At 42.5% G+C, this 12,660-nt stretch overlaps 1 protein-coding gene and 1 long non-coding RNA gene across 3 annotated transcripts in view; both read left to right on the forward strand.

The window, feature by feature from the left end:
* Positions 1–12,660, forward strand: part of CTNNA2 (catenin alpha 2) — a 1,036,033-nt gene that overhangs the window by 370,328 nt on the left and 653,045 nt on the right. The window lies entirely within an intron of this gene.
* The window catches only part of LOC109303855, an 8,449-nt gene continuing 1,131 nt past the window's right edge, over positions 5,343–12,660 (forward strand). Inside the window, exons 1-2 of the long non-coding RNA XR_002099245.1 lie at positions 5,343–5,426; positions 12,293–12,299. This is a non-coding gene — a long non-coding RNA (uncharacterized LOC109303855). The remainder of the gene's footprint in view (positions 5,427–12,292; positions 12,300–12,660) is intronic.

Raw genomic sequence — 12,660 nt, forward strand, 5'->3', positions numbered from 1 at the left:
ATTAACTTTGTGAAAATCTGATAAAGTATCTGTAGTTCTGGTGTTTTATTCAAGTTCATGGACACCTAATGGGAAAAAATAATGTAGGATAAATGCTTTTCAAAACCACGTACATTTTGTTTTTCTTCTGTCAGTTTTCTAACCTAGAGAAATAGGTGGATATCCAGTCTTCTGGGCACTTGTTTAATAGATTTAAAATTACAACACAAAAAGAAGACTGCCCATAAATATAACTGATTTGGCATACCTACGTGTCAATAGTTAGGAGAAAGACATAGGCAGTCCTTGGACTTACAACACAATTGGTTCCTGAAAACCGTGTCTTAAGTTGAAACGTTGTAACTCGGAACCGATTTTCCCATAGGAAACAACGCTATTAATGAGGGATCGTTTCCTGACCCAAGGCCCAATACTGTATTTTCACCAGAAATAACCCAGAATTTTGCACTCAATCAATTATAGATGAGTAATATAGCTACATTAATGTATTTATATTGTAAATAGCAATCTTACTGATTTCGAAAGACTTCTTTGAGGTGATTTGCTGGACTTTTTCAAGGGCTGTTGCCTGGATTTTTTGAAGGGCTCTTGGCTGGAGTCTTCTCAGGAGTCTTGGCTGCAGGTTTTTGTAGAGTCTTTCTGCCTTCTTAAAGGAAGTGTCCAAGGAAATTTAGACAGATGTTCTCCAGGGAGTTGGGCAACGCAGCGAACTTGTTTGCTGGCATGGCATGGCGTTGGATCAAGTGTTGTAAAGTCAAAACTGAAGTTATAAAGTTGAAACAGGGTGTCAATTTATAAATGTCATAAATGCAAAACTTTGCAACTCAAAATGTTGGAAGTCAAGGGCTGTCTGCAGAGGAAAAAACTGTCTTGGCTGCTGAGGAGAACCAAAGGAGTTGCTTCTCCTCCAAAAGAATGCCCCAACAGTAGCATTTTTTTCAGTTCTATAGAGGGAACTCCAATTGGTTATTACTGCTGATCTCCTCCGTAGTGGTGTGGAACTTGGAGACAGATCCCAAACCATATCTGGCGTAATATATTATAGCTCTAGAAGTCATGAGTAGTGCCTTAGATTCTGCCTATAAGGACATCAGAGTCTAGTACAAATCACAATGAGCTTTACAAGTCTTAATTCAATCAGGTCCATCAATGTCATGTTTGCTTCATGCTGCTGTTCCCATACTGCAGGGTCCTAAAGTAAGCTATGTTGCACTTCTCCATAGCCACTCAATTGCTATTCCAAATGAGAGAAGTACCAGTATTTCTTCTTTATGAGATTACATTAATGCACTATGAGATTGTCCACACGTGTGTGTGTGTATGTGTATATATGTGTGTGAATGTGTGTGTGTGTGTCCATTCTTACTTGACTCTCAACTTTTTATGGAGTGGTTTAGCATGCCTCTTTTTCTTCATCATCTCAGTGCCTGAATAATAGCAATCATCACTGTCTTAGTCCCTCATTGTAATTTCAGCTGATCTCAGGTCTTGTCAACCTCTTTCCGTAGGTAAAATCAGGTAAAAAATGGGAACATATTAAATAAAAAGGAATAAATCATGTTTGCAGTATCTGCTAACTGCAGGAATTCTGAGCCTTGGCATTTGCTGTTATTAAAGCAGATTTCTTAACATGATTGCTTAATAACCTTTTATGGAGTAGCTTCCCCAACACATCTCAGAGGCACAGCCTTCCCAGTACTCAGGGGAGGAGGTTTGCCCTTTACAAACCTATTAAAAAGGATTACAGCAAAACTATTTAATGGTGCTTTTATAGTAATTTCTCTCACCTCATATAATGTTTAACTAGTGCCTCAGGGAAAAAGTTTAAACTCAGTCACCTAAAGGTAGACTCCAAACTCTGTATTTTTATTTGTGCACCAAAGTAAACATGGACTGGTTCTTAGCAGGGCTGAACATCTTAAGTTTTCACTGACTGCACAGGGTTGCACAAGCAGATGCCAGTGCAATCAAGGGCCAGCAGTGGGACCAGACTTTGATTTTGTTTCCATTTGGCAAGTATCTCACATGCCGTAGGTGCTCCCTAAGATAAAATTATAACTAGTTATTATTGCTATCGCCATCATCATTATTGTTTATCATCAGTATTGTTGTTGTTATCATTTCTGCATAAATGTATTTGTCATGGATTTTGATTAGATTCTTTTGTTCTCTTTTAATTTAAGTGCAATTCCAAACATATAAAATAATCCCATTTCTCAATTACTGGCATTCTCAGTTAGTCTCAGATCTTTACCTTTGAAGTGATAAGCTCCTGTTTATGTTATGAAGAGCAGAACAGTTAAGACACCCAAGTAAGCAGTGCTTCCTTCAGCACAGATATGATCTGTGGGACAGATCCAGTTCTACTTTTAGGCTTTTCACTGACTCTTAGGTATTGTCACCTTGCTGGGGTCACCTGACCCCCAGTTATCTTTCCTGCTTGGTGCAGGGGGCTGGACCCGATGATCTTCCAAGGTCCCTTCTGGCCTTACAGTCTGTGAAATTATGATCTCCTATCACCCAGTTTAAGTCCCTGGAAAACTATATGTGCATCTAGTTTTGTAATGTGCCTCCATCTTGGTCTTTAATACTTACCAGAAAAGTTACAAAAAAAGAGGTGAGGTGAGGTGAGGTAAGGACCAACTCACTTTTTCCCAAGTAGCCAAGTTGTTAGGCTCAAGAAGTAAGAAACAGTTGTTTTGTGTCTACCTCCCCTCCCTCCCAAAGGCTATTTTACATACAAATATAAATAGTATTAGAAACAGAGAAAAGAACCTAGAGTTTCCTTCTCCTTCCCAGGGAAAAAGCTTTCTCACTGATCTGTAAGCGGGTTAGTGAGCCTGCTGCTTATTTTAGCTTGGTTCTTCAGCAGGCCCTTTAAATGCCTTGGGATGGTAAACTTATTGCCTGGCTTTACTTCAAAAAGGCTCTCTAGCCAGTCCTTTTGAATAAAAATGCAGTCCTTGCTTACAGAATCAGACAAACCAGAACCAGCATAAAACAAACAAAATGATTGCCCTTCTTAGGGCAGGGTAAGAGGTCCCTTTTTCTGGCTTCTTCCTGGCATCAAGCTTATATGGCTTTCAGGTCATCCTGCTTATGGACTGCTTTTCCCCCTTATCTGTAGATCCCTGCTTGCTTTCTAGGGTTTTTGACGGTTTGGCCTGAGGTGTTGCAGATCACACTTCCTCCGGTACTGAATAGCATAATCCACATGTATCAGGATGACATGGCACTGACCGGTATTGGGTTCTAAGGGCCCAATGATCACTTTTTCAACTTGTTCAAATGATGTAGCCACCAGGGACAATGGAACCAATGGCAGCCAATGCCATGGCCATGGGATCACCAGCTGGCACTCAAGGTCACAGTAATTTTTAATGTCCTGGGAAACCCTGGGCCAGAAGAGTTTGGAGGGTACCCTTTCCTGGATTGACTGCAAGAGAGCCTGCCCATGGGATGTTGTGTGTCACTTTCAAAAATTATAATTATTATATATCAGGTGGGTTGCTAAGTAAAAGAGGCTCTCATTTCCTCTCCCTCCTCCAGTGTTTGAAAAAATAAAGGAGTCCTTCCCCTGTACTCAGTGACTTAGGCACAAAAGTATAAGAAAGAGTTTTGGGCTACAGCTTCAACCTTACAGATGGATGCAAGTCTTGGAAATGCAAAAACAGTCTTTTTTTTTCATGATTTCCTTTTAGGTGCCCCCTGATCTGTTATGCCTAATCCTCCCTAACTATTATTTATGGAATATCCTCCCAATCTATTATAGACCGAATTTAGGCGCATTTTGTCTGAATTGTATCCTGAGGGCCTGGATCCTAGAAGTTAGGTGTGGCCAAGCTGAGTATCACAAGGCCCTGGGTGAATGTAACCTTAACTGGCTTACAGAAGTCCCACGAGAAGCTTATGGCAGACCAGGAACTCTTGACTGTTTAGTTCAAAATCTCCAGCTTCCTTATCCCATTGCCAAAAGGGATGGAATTCAGCGCAGACAAGTGCAGGTGCTGCATCTAGGGAGAAGGAACCAGCAACACACCTATAGGCTTGGGAACAGCCTTCTTGTCAACACAGTGGCAGAAAGGGATCTTGGAGCTATTGTTGACTCCAGGATGAACATGAGCAGCCAATGCGAGGAAGCAGTCAGTAAGGCTAACTGCAGCTTGTCATGCATCTACAGATGCATCACAAATAGGTCCATGGAGGTGATCCTTTCCCTCTATGCAGCGTTGGTCAGGCCACAGTTGGAGGACTGCGTCCAGTTCTGGGCGCTACACTTCAAGAGGGATGTGGCTAGCATTGAGAGAGTCCAGAGGAGGTCCATTCACATGGTCAAGGGGCCATTTACAAACTCACCAGGGGGGACCACTGAGAATTGGGGGCGGCTCTGTTCCCCCCAGGCACCATGTGGGGTTACTAGGAATAACGGCCACAAATTTTTAGAGAGAAGGTTCAGGCTGGACATCAGGAGATATTACTTTACAGTTAGGGCTGCCAGGCTCTGGAATGGGCTCCAAAACGAGGTGGTACTCTCTCCTACCATGGGGGTCTTCAAGAGGAGACTGGACAGATATTTGGCTGGGGTGATATGGTCTTGGCATCCGTTCCTGCCCGGGGCAGGAGGTCAGACCTGATGATCTGTTTAGGTCCCTTCCGACCCTAAGTACTATGATACTACGAAAAGCTACACTCTCTCCTCCTTATTTGCTTGAATCATCATTTTTATCCATCAATCTGCGTGTTGCATTTCCATGCATTCATTACAGATATATATTTATCTGGGTAGGAAGAACCTACATGATGGGCAGTGTTTCACTGGCTGGCACAGCATCTGAATGGGACCTGGGGTTCACGATCAACCAGAAGATGAACATGAGCCAACAGTGTGCCAGCAGGGCAAATAGAGCTCTGGTGTGCATCAGCCGATGTGTTGTCAGTAGATCTAGAGAGGTGCTTCTCCCTCTCTATTTGGCATTGGTAAAGCCACAGCTGGAGTACTGTGTCAGGTTCTGCTTCAGGAAGGATGTGGATAAGCTTGAGAGGGTACAAAGAAGGGCTACCCATATGATTAGGGGCCTGGAGGATAGGCCCTATGAGGAGAGACTCTGGGAACTGGGCCTGTTCAGTCTGAGTAAGAGAAGACTGAGAGGTGATTTGATAGCCACCTACAAATACGTTATGGGTGGGCATCAAGATCTATGGGAGCAACTCTTCAGGAAGGCACCTCAAAACAAGGCGAGAACCAATGGGCTAATAGAGGGAGAATTTAGGCAGGACATAAAGTAAAACTTTTTTTCCATAAAGGTTACCAGAATCTGGAACACACTCCCAGCAGTCACCATTCTTGGAGGTGTTCAAGATGAGGCTGTATAAGCACCTTGTTGAGTTCATTTAAGCCCAATAACTTTCTGCCCATGATCTTGCAGGTCCCTTCCAGTCCTTTGATTCTACGATTCTATGAATTCCCAGCTTCCTACAAGAGTGCTGCAGGTATCAGGTACCTGGCCAAAGAATTTAGGTTACTTGAATTTAGGTATGATCAAAATGAGTAGTTGTACTAGGGAGATTTCTGACCAGTTTCTTGGAACACCACCACTGTGCAAAAATCTAGGGCAATTCAAATGTACAATTAAAGGAATGTCGTATTCTCAGTTTATGCAGGAAGAATGAGATAGCAATAGTTATGTCCAGCTTGATTGGAAGTCTATTGTAGTTTTCCCTTTACCTTAATGGGACTCAGACTGGGCAATGATGTTCATCCAACATTATATATTTGTATAATTGAGTATATGTGTATATTATTTATTCAGCATGATCAAGTTTGGTAATTCATTCTGATGTAAAGGTTCTTTTCCTAATGTAAGGCATATAGATATAGATATCTATATCTGTATATTTATATCTATATATCTATATCTGGCATAATAGTATTTCACCTATTTCTGTGCAGTAGCTTTGCCTCTAATAGAGATTTACCTAGTCAGGGGAATATGTAATTACCTTACACGGTAGGAAGCGATTGCTCTTTGAATCCATTTAATGGACACTATATGCACTACTAATGAAATAGATTATGTACATCAAGTAGTATTTCATTATTAAACCCACTTTTGATTTTACAAGTTGTGTAAGGTTGTATGAAGTGCATTCTGACAAGCTCTGTATGAAAAAATAACAATACACTTTGTAAGTATTGCTAAGTGCTGTCCAAGAAAAAAAATGGCAGTATAAAACTCTTTAAAAACATACACAGTAATTATGCATTGTTGCAAATGAAATATTCACATTATTGAAAAGAATTTTATTCTTTGTAATAGTTCTTCATTTATTGTCCCTTCATCCAGGTTTGCCTATGGACTTTTTGATCCCATCACATGGACAGAAAAGCGAGATGGCTGACATGTTTTCTTTCATATATGTGGTCTTTGTTGTTAGATCCTTACTAAGGATCTTAGAGGATTAGATTTGTAGTTTATGGGTGCAAACAAGCATTTTCTGCACTCAGTCTAGGTTTAGACACCTTGCTTAAATCTGTCTAAACCTAGACTGGCAGTGGACTGTGCATTCATTTTCCACTGTAAGAAGTGGCACAGGCATCCTGAGATAAGTCATTCATAACTGGCAGAAAGCTTGGTGTGTTGGGAAGGTGGAAGGGTACTTGTGTGTCTGCAGGGATGGTGGGGGAAGGAGGGGTTAGTGGGTCTGCAGATGAGGGGAAGGTTGTCTGGTTGGAGGCAGAGGTAGAGGTTCCTAGACTGCAAATAGCCCATTTAGGGTTGTGGAGGTAGGACTAGCACAGCAGGTGTTCACTAGATAAGATTAACTCCTTTTTAGATCAGGTTCACCCATTCTCAATCTAAATTAGAGCACCTCCTCTGGTGACTGAACTTAGATTGGCCGTGCCATTTTTTAATCTATTTAAACCCTCAGATCACCTTCATGAATGAGTATTTAGATCAGGGGCAGGCAATTATTTTGGGCAGAGGGCTGCTCACAGAGTTTTGCTAAGCTGTCAAGGGCTACATGGGTAGCCCTGCCCCCTAGCAGGTTCCCCGCCCCCTGGTCACCATCTTGGGATCAGAAACCCCGCCCCTTAACCCCCAACCTTTGCCACCATAATTCCCTTCCCTTGCCCCCGGGAGTACTCCTTTCAGCAAGGGGTTTTGCCATTTCAGGACCAGAAAAATACCTAATTCTATTCTAAAAATCAAACATCTACAACGCTCATTATTTTGATTTTAAAAATATTTTTGTCCTGATTTACATGGCTTTGTGTAGTGTACACAGAAGTGATTGCACAATAGCTGAAAATGAAGTCTTACTCTTGTATACTGTGGGGAGGGAGGGAGGGGAATGGGGGGGTTGGTATAGGTTTGTGTGGGGCTATGGGTATGTGGGTGTGGGAGCAGGTGTGTGTGTGGATTTTGTGGGAGGAGAAGTGTGGGAGTGTGGGTGTGGGGTGAGGGAGCATGTGGTTGTGCATGGATATGTGGGCTGTGGATGGGTATGAGGTTTGTGGGGAGATGTGTGTGGGGGGAGGGTGACTGGGGTGTGTGAGGGGATGTGGGGTCTGTATGTATGGCAGGGTGTGCTTGTGAGGCTCGCCCTATGAACACACAATACACACACATGCACATGCACACTCTCTGTGCCTCCCACACTACACATACACTCTTTCTCTCTCTTTCTCCCCCTCATTGCATGCACCCACCCACACACACCATCCCGCTCCTGGCCCCGGGGTACCAGTGCAGCGCTGTGCTCCCACAGTCTTCCAATGCAGCCTAGCACCATGTGGTGCTGGAGGTCAGCTGGTGTGCGGGGAAGCAGTGCAAGACGGGGCAGGCAGAGGCTTCCAGTTGTGGGGGAGAGAGGTCTTGGGGCAGGGTGGTATGGGGCAGGGCTGGCCTTGTTGCTGGCTCCTGCTGGCTCCCACTGCCCCTGGCTCCTGTGATATTTGAAAGGCAACCAGGAGCAGATAAATATTAATTTTCTAAAATTTTAGGGGCCCCATGGGCCAGATACAATGGCCTGGCAGGCTGGGTCCCGCCCGTGGGCTGTATTTTGCACACCCCTGATTTAGATAGACCTAACCCAAGGTCTATCTAAATTTAAATCTAATATTTGGATGTACCCACCCCCCCAATAACCCAAGACTGGGAAACTGTATAGATACACATGGTTAAACTATTTGCATATTAGGTCCCTAAAGGAACAGGCTGACTTTAAAAGACTGAAACCAGTTGGAGCAATGGGCACTGAGTATTTGAAAATCTGGTCACTTGCTGAATATAAAAAAAGTCTTGGCTCCAATAGTTTGGATTAAAGGTATAGCAATCCTTATCTTTTGGGGAGGCTATCTGATTATATGAAGATTCACTGGGAAGGGATGACTCAGTGATTATTTGGTTGTTGTTGATAGTATTTTCCCTGGGCAAGTAATGAAACAGTGCATTATAAATATTTTTTTTTATTCCAGTTTCCTGGGATTATATTTAATAGTTCTAAAGGCCTGATTCTGTCATCTTTATTCTACAGTAACAGCTTGTGATGCAGACATTGTTAATTGGTGTGGGCCTACATGCAGGATGTGGACCTACTCAATGTGAGAACATGTCAGAATCGGAGCCTCTGTGTCTAATTTTACAAAAGGTTTAACTTTCCATATTCCCCATTTGTTTCTTTTCTTCTTCCAAGTGCTGAACCAGCATTCTGGAAATCTCTTCCCCAGGAGCTGCCTTCTGGTTTCAGAGAGAAGGAACAGATGTAAATTTTGGAACTGCTTGTTCTACACACTGCAGACACGGCTGCCCGAATACAATGAAAGTTGTGATTTAAAAGGTGGACTGAGTTGCATAGCATTTGGGATTTCCCCAGTCATGTAACTCCTGTTTCATTAACAGTGAAACATCAACTGTTTTTCATGTGCAAAACAATTCCACGAGATGTGCGGGTTTGATTAGTGAAGTCATATACATAGCAGGATTTGTTCATGTATGCAGGATATGGTTACACTCATTCTTTTAATAACTGTTCCTGTTTATGAGATGTAGTTAAATATTTTAAGGTACCACAATGACAGACACTTTAAATACATAGAGGCAAACAGGATAACAAATAACAGAAATGTAATTTCTCTCTCATAAGCAACCTCTTTTCACCAGTGCATGTTTGCTAAAGATGAAAACAGACGCACATCTTCACCAATGGTACTTTTACTTGTTTGGGAGATTTTAGAAATATTCTTAGGATGGATAACTAATCCCTTTCTCTGGAAATCAAAGCTTATATTTTCCTGAGGCTTTAAAGCTTAAATTAGTCTTGCAAGGAAAGGCTTCAACATTAGCTAGCACTACACGGTAATTGCATAACTTAGTTTTTCTGATTTGTTCTAATGTTGTTGGCTTGTTTTTCATCTTTCCATATGAGGTATGTTATCACTAATAGGCGTGCAGATCAGTAGACTTGCCATGGCTATATATCCCTCAAACGCACACTATAATTAAACAAATTCATTATCTTGGGATAATGTATATATTTGGAGTTTTTTTATGTACTTCTCTTTTAGGCTGTGGGCACAGACATACACAAATTGAGCTATTTAAATAGTAAAACTGGAAACACTTCACAACAAAATCTCCCTAGCCTCTTCATCCTACAAAGGAATTAACATTTCCCCATCAACAGGCCTTCTTGCTCAACATTTTCCATAGCTTCCATGGGCTTGAGGCTGTATAGAATCAGTAAACCCCACAGTCCGTATCCAGGCAAAACTTTCACTAAATGTGGACTATTTCAGAGCAGTGGTATAACTGAGGGGTGGCACAAAAGTAGCACTTGCCACCGATTGTCCATCTGCAGCCACTGCCACCCAAGGCACAGAACTGTCCAGTTATGTCTTTGCTTCAGAGCCCTTCCTTCAGCTATGAATATACAGAATCACTCTACCTCTCCTGTGCCTCTGCTCTGGAGAAGTCAGAGGCTGGTCTGTCTTCATAGAATTGAGTCCACAATCCTTCCTTCAGTTTTATGCAGAACCACTCCACACAAAGTGATATATAGCAGAAACCATTACAGTCTGTGGCACTAAATGGTTTGCCAATTTTGCCACTTCCTTGTCTTCCATCCATATAGTATATAACTTCCACTTCCCCTAGGATCATCCAGAGTTGTAGATGTGAGGTCATTTTTTTTCCCTTAGTTCAAAGAAAGTTTATACAAATACAGATTATGAACTCTTATGAACAGGATGTGTCTTCCTAAATTTGTGAAAGTACTTAGGACTTCTGAGTGCTACTAGAGTACAGATATTAATTCATTTTAATTCAAAGGGGGTAGGCAGGGGATTCTAATAGAAAAATATTTCAGCAGCCCCAAAATAAAGCATATAAAACATGGATATTTAATTTCTATAATTGGTACCCCAAATGAAATGCAGCAAGTGCGCACACATACACACGCACACACACGTAAAATTTACACTTGATTCTCTATCATTCTGAAGCTGAAGGTTTTATTTTCAGTCTTTTGTACTGATTGATCTTGCTTTCTGGTGTAACATCAAGTTCTCCTTTATAAGGTTTTGACCAAATAACAATAAAACTTGATCTTGTCCTTCTTTGTCTGATCCTGTATCTTGTCCCTTTTTTCCAGTTGAATTAAGCTAATATTAAGCTCATTGACAGTCCCTCACAGTTGCGGATGGTAGTCTTCCATGATTGCTTTATCTTTTAGTCCGAAGATGGCTGATGAGGCCAATCTGGGATCAAAAGAGTCTGTTGGAACTTGGGCACGTGTTGCTGTGTGGGGTGGGTGGCTCTGTATTCTTGATTTGGTCCCTGACACAGTTTCTGCCGTTACCCCTTTTCCATCTACTGTTATCATCATAAGGTTTCAAAGCAGTGAGATCCTTGCAGCAGACTTTTGTTGCATTTGGGGTAGTCCTAGGTGACAGTCTGCCATGAGTTGATGTTACATTTTTTTTCAAGTTGGCCTTGAGGACCAACTCAAGGTCAAGTTTTAAAATTAATTAGAAAGAAACGGATGCATTTTTAATTACCTTCTGCAGTAGGTGTGAGAGTAAATAGGCAGTAATCATAGTCATTACACCTAATGTTGTGATATTAAATTGCTGACCCTATCTGTGGGCAGAACTGTTCAGGTTCAATAGCATCTTATGTGTAGCTGAGAGGTTCCAATGATTGTCTTCTCTGAAAGACATGTATTGACCTTTGTGCCCTTAAATGTCTTGCTCAAAACTAAGAAATAACAAGGGCTTTCATCAAAATGTGATGAATGTCCTGACATCTCCATTTGGGAAATAACTACTAGCATCAGCTGGGGGATACAGAATAATTGCCAGTATATTTCTATCTAGGGTTTCCTTTCCAAGTTGATCGCTCTCTTCTACAGAAAGAGATTTCTTCCCCACACAGATTCCTAAACTGGTGTTAACTATGAGCAGATGCCTCATTATCTCCATGTTCCATTCAGTTTTGAGGAAGGTTTCAGTGATAGAGAATTTAAGAGTAAAAGCTTCCTTAGACAATCCCTTGTCTGAGGATGTTCCCAAACATATATAGTTATATAAAATATAAATGTATCCTTAAATCCTCATCTTTTGCCAAGTTTGATCTAATTCCAGTAACTTCCACATGCTGGTACTGTCTTTGACAAACAACAACTAGGACCAAAGCTTGTGAGTTTCTGCAATTTTTTTGATTTTTTTTTCCTCCCAAGGTGGGCAACCAACTTGATGATGCTATAACATAATACATTAAACGAGAACGGAGATAATAATACCACTCTGCTCAGTGCCTATTAGACTTCAGCGAAAGTACTCTGCACAAGTCTGGGCTGTGCAATTTAAGGATGTGACCAGGTGTTCACATGACATGCTTTAGGTATAAGCGGCTTGTTTTGAGCTGTCTACCCTAAACTGAGAGTGGCACATCCAACTGTTAGCCACTGCTGGGAGTAGCACAGGGAGCCCAAAGTTAAGTAACTTGGGGCAGAGAGGCTGGTGGCTCTGTAGGGTGCACAGGGGGGCGGTCCACAGTGGGGGGCGGGGACATTACCTGGTTCAGGGAGGAGTAATCGGGCTACGAAGAGCCCCGTTGAGGGGTAGAAAGAGAAAAGCCCTGGCTCTGGCGCAAGTGGCTGGGCTTTCTCAGTTCCAGGGCTATGCTGTGAATGTGTGCAGGCATAGACTAAATTGCCAGCGCGAGGTGGCAAAGGCCTACAGCAAGCCAACAGCCCTAGATTTCAGGAGGGCGGACTTCAGTGAGCTGAGGAGAATAGTCAGGGAAGCACTGAGGTCCCGGAGGGGAGGGGAGCCAGGTGTCCAAGAAGAGTGGTCGCTCCTTAGGGAGACAATCCTCCTTAAGGAGACGATCCTCCAAGCCCAAAGGGAAGTAATCCCAACACAGATCAAAGGGGGCAGGAGGGCGCAAAAGCCCCCATGGCTCACCAAAAGTATCCAGGAATGTCTCTTGGCTAAAAGGGAGGTGTACACCCAATGGAAGGGAGGGGCCATCACCAGCGAGGACTATACTGCGGTTGCTTGGGGATGCAGGGGGGCAGTCAGGAAAGCCAAGGCGGAGATGGAACTGGGACTAGCTTCCCGGATCAAGGGCAACAAGAAGTCCTTTTTTAAATACA

This window comes from Gavialis gangeticus, unplaced genomic scaffold (assembly GCF_001723915.1).
Source record: "Gavialis gangeticus isolate Ggan-Ray unplaced genomic scaffold, GavGan_comp1, whole genome shotgun sequence".
NCBI lineage: Eukaryota > Metazoa > Chordata > Crocodylia > Gavialidae > Gavialis > Gavialis gangeticus.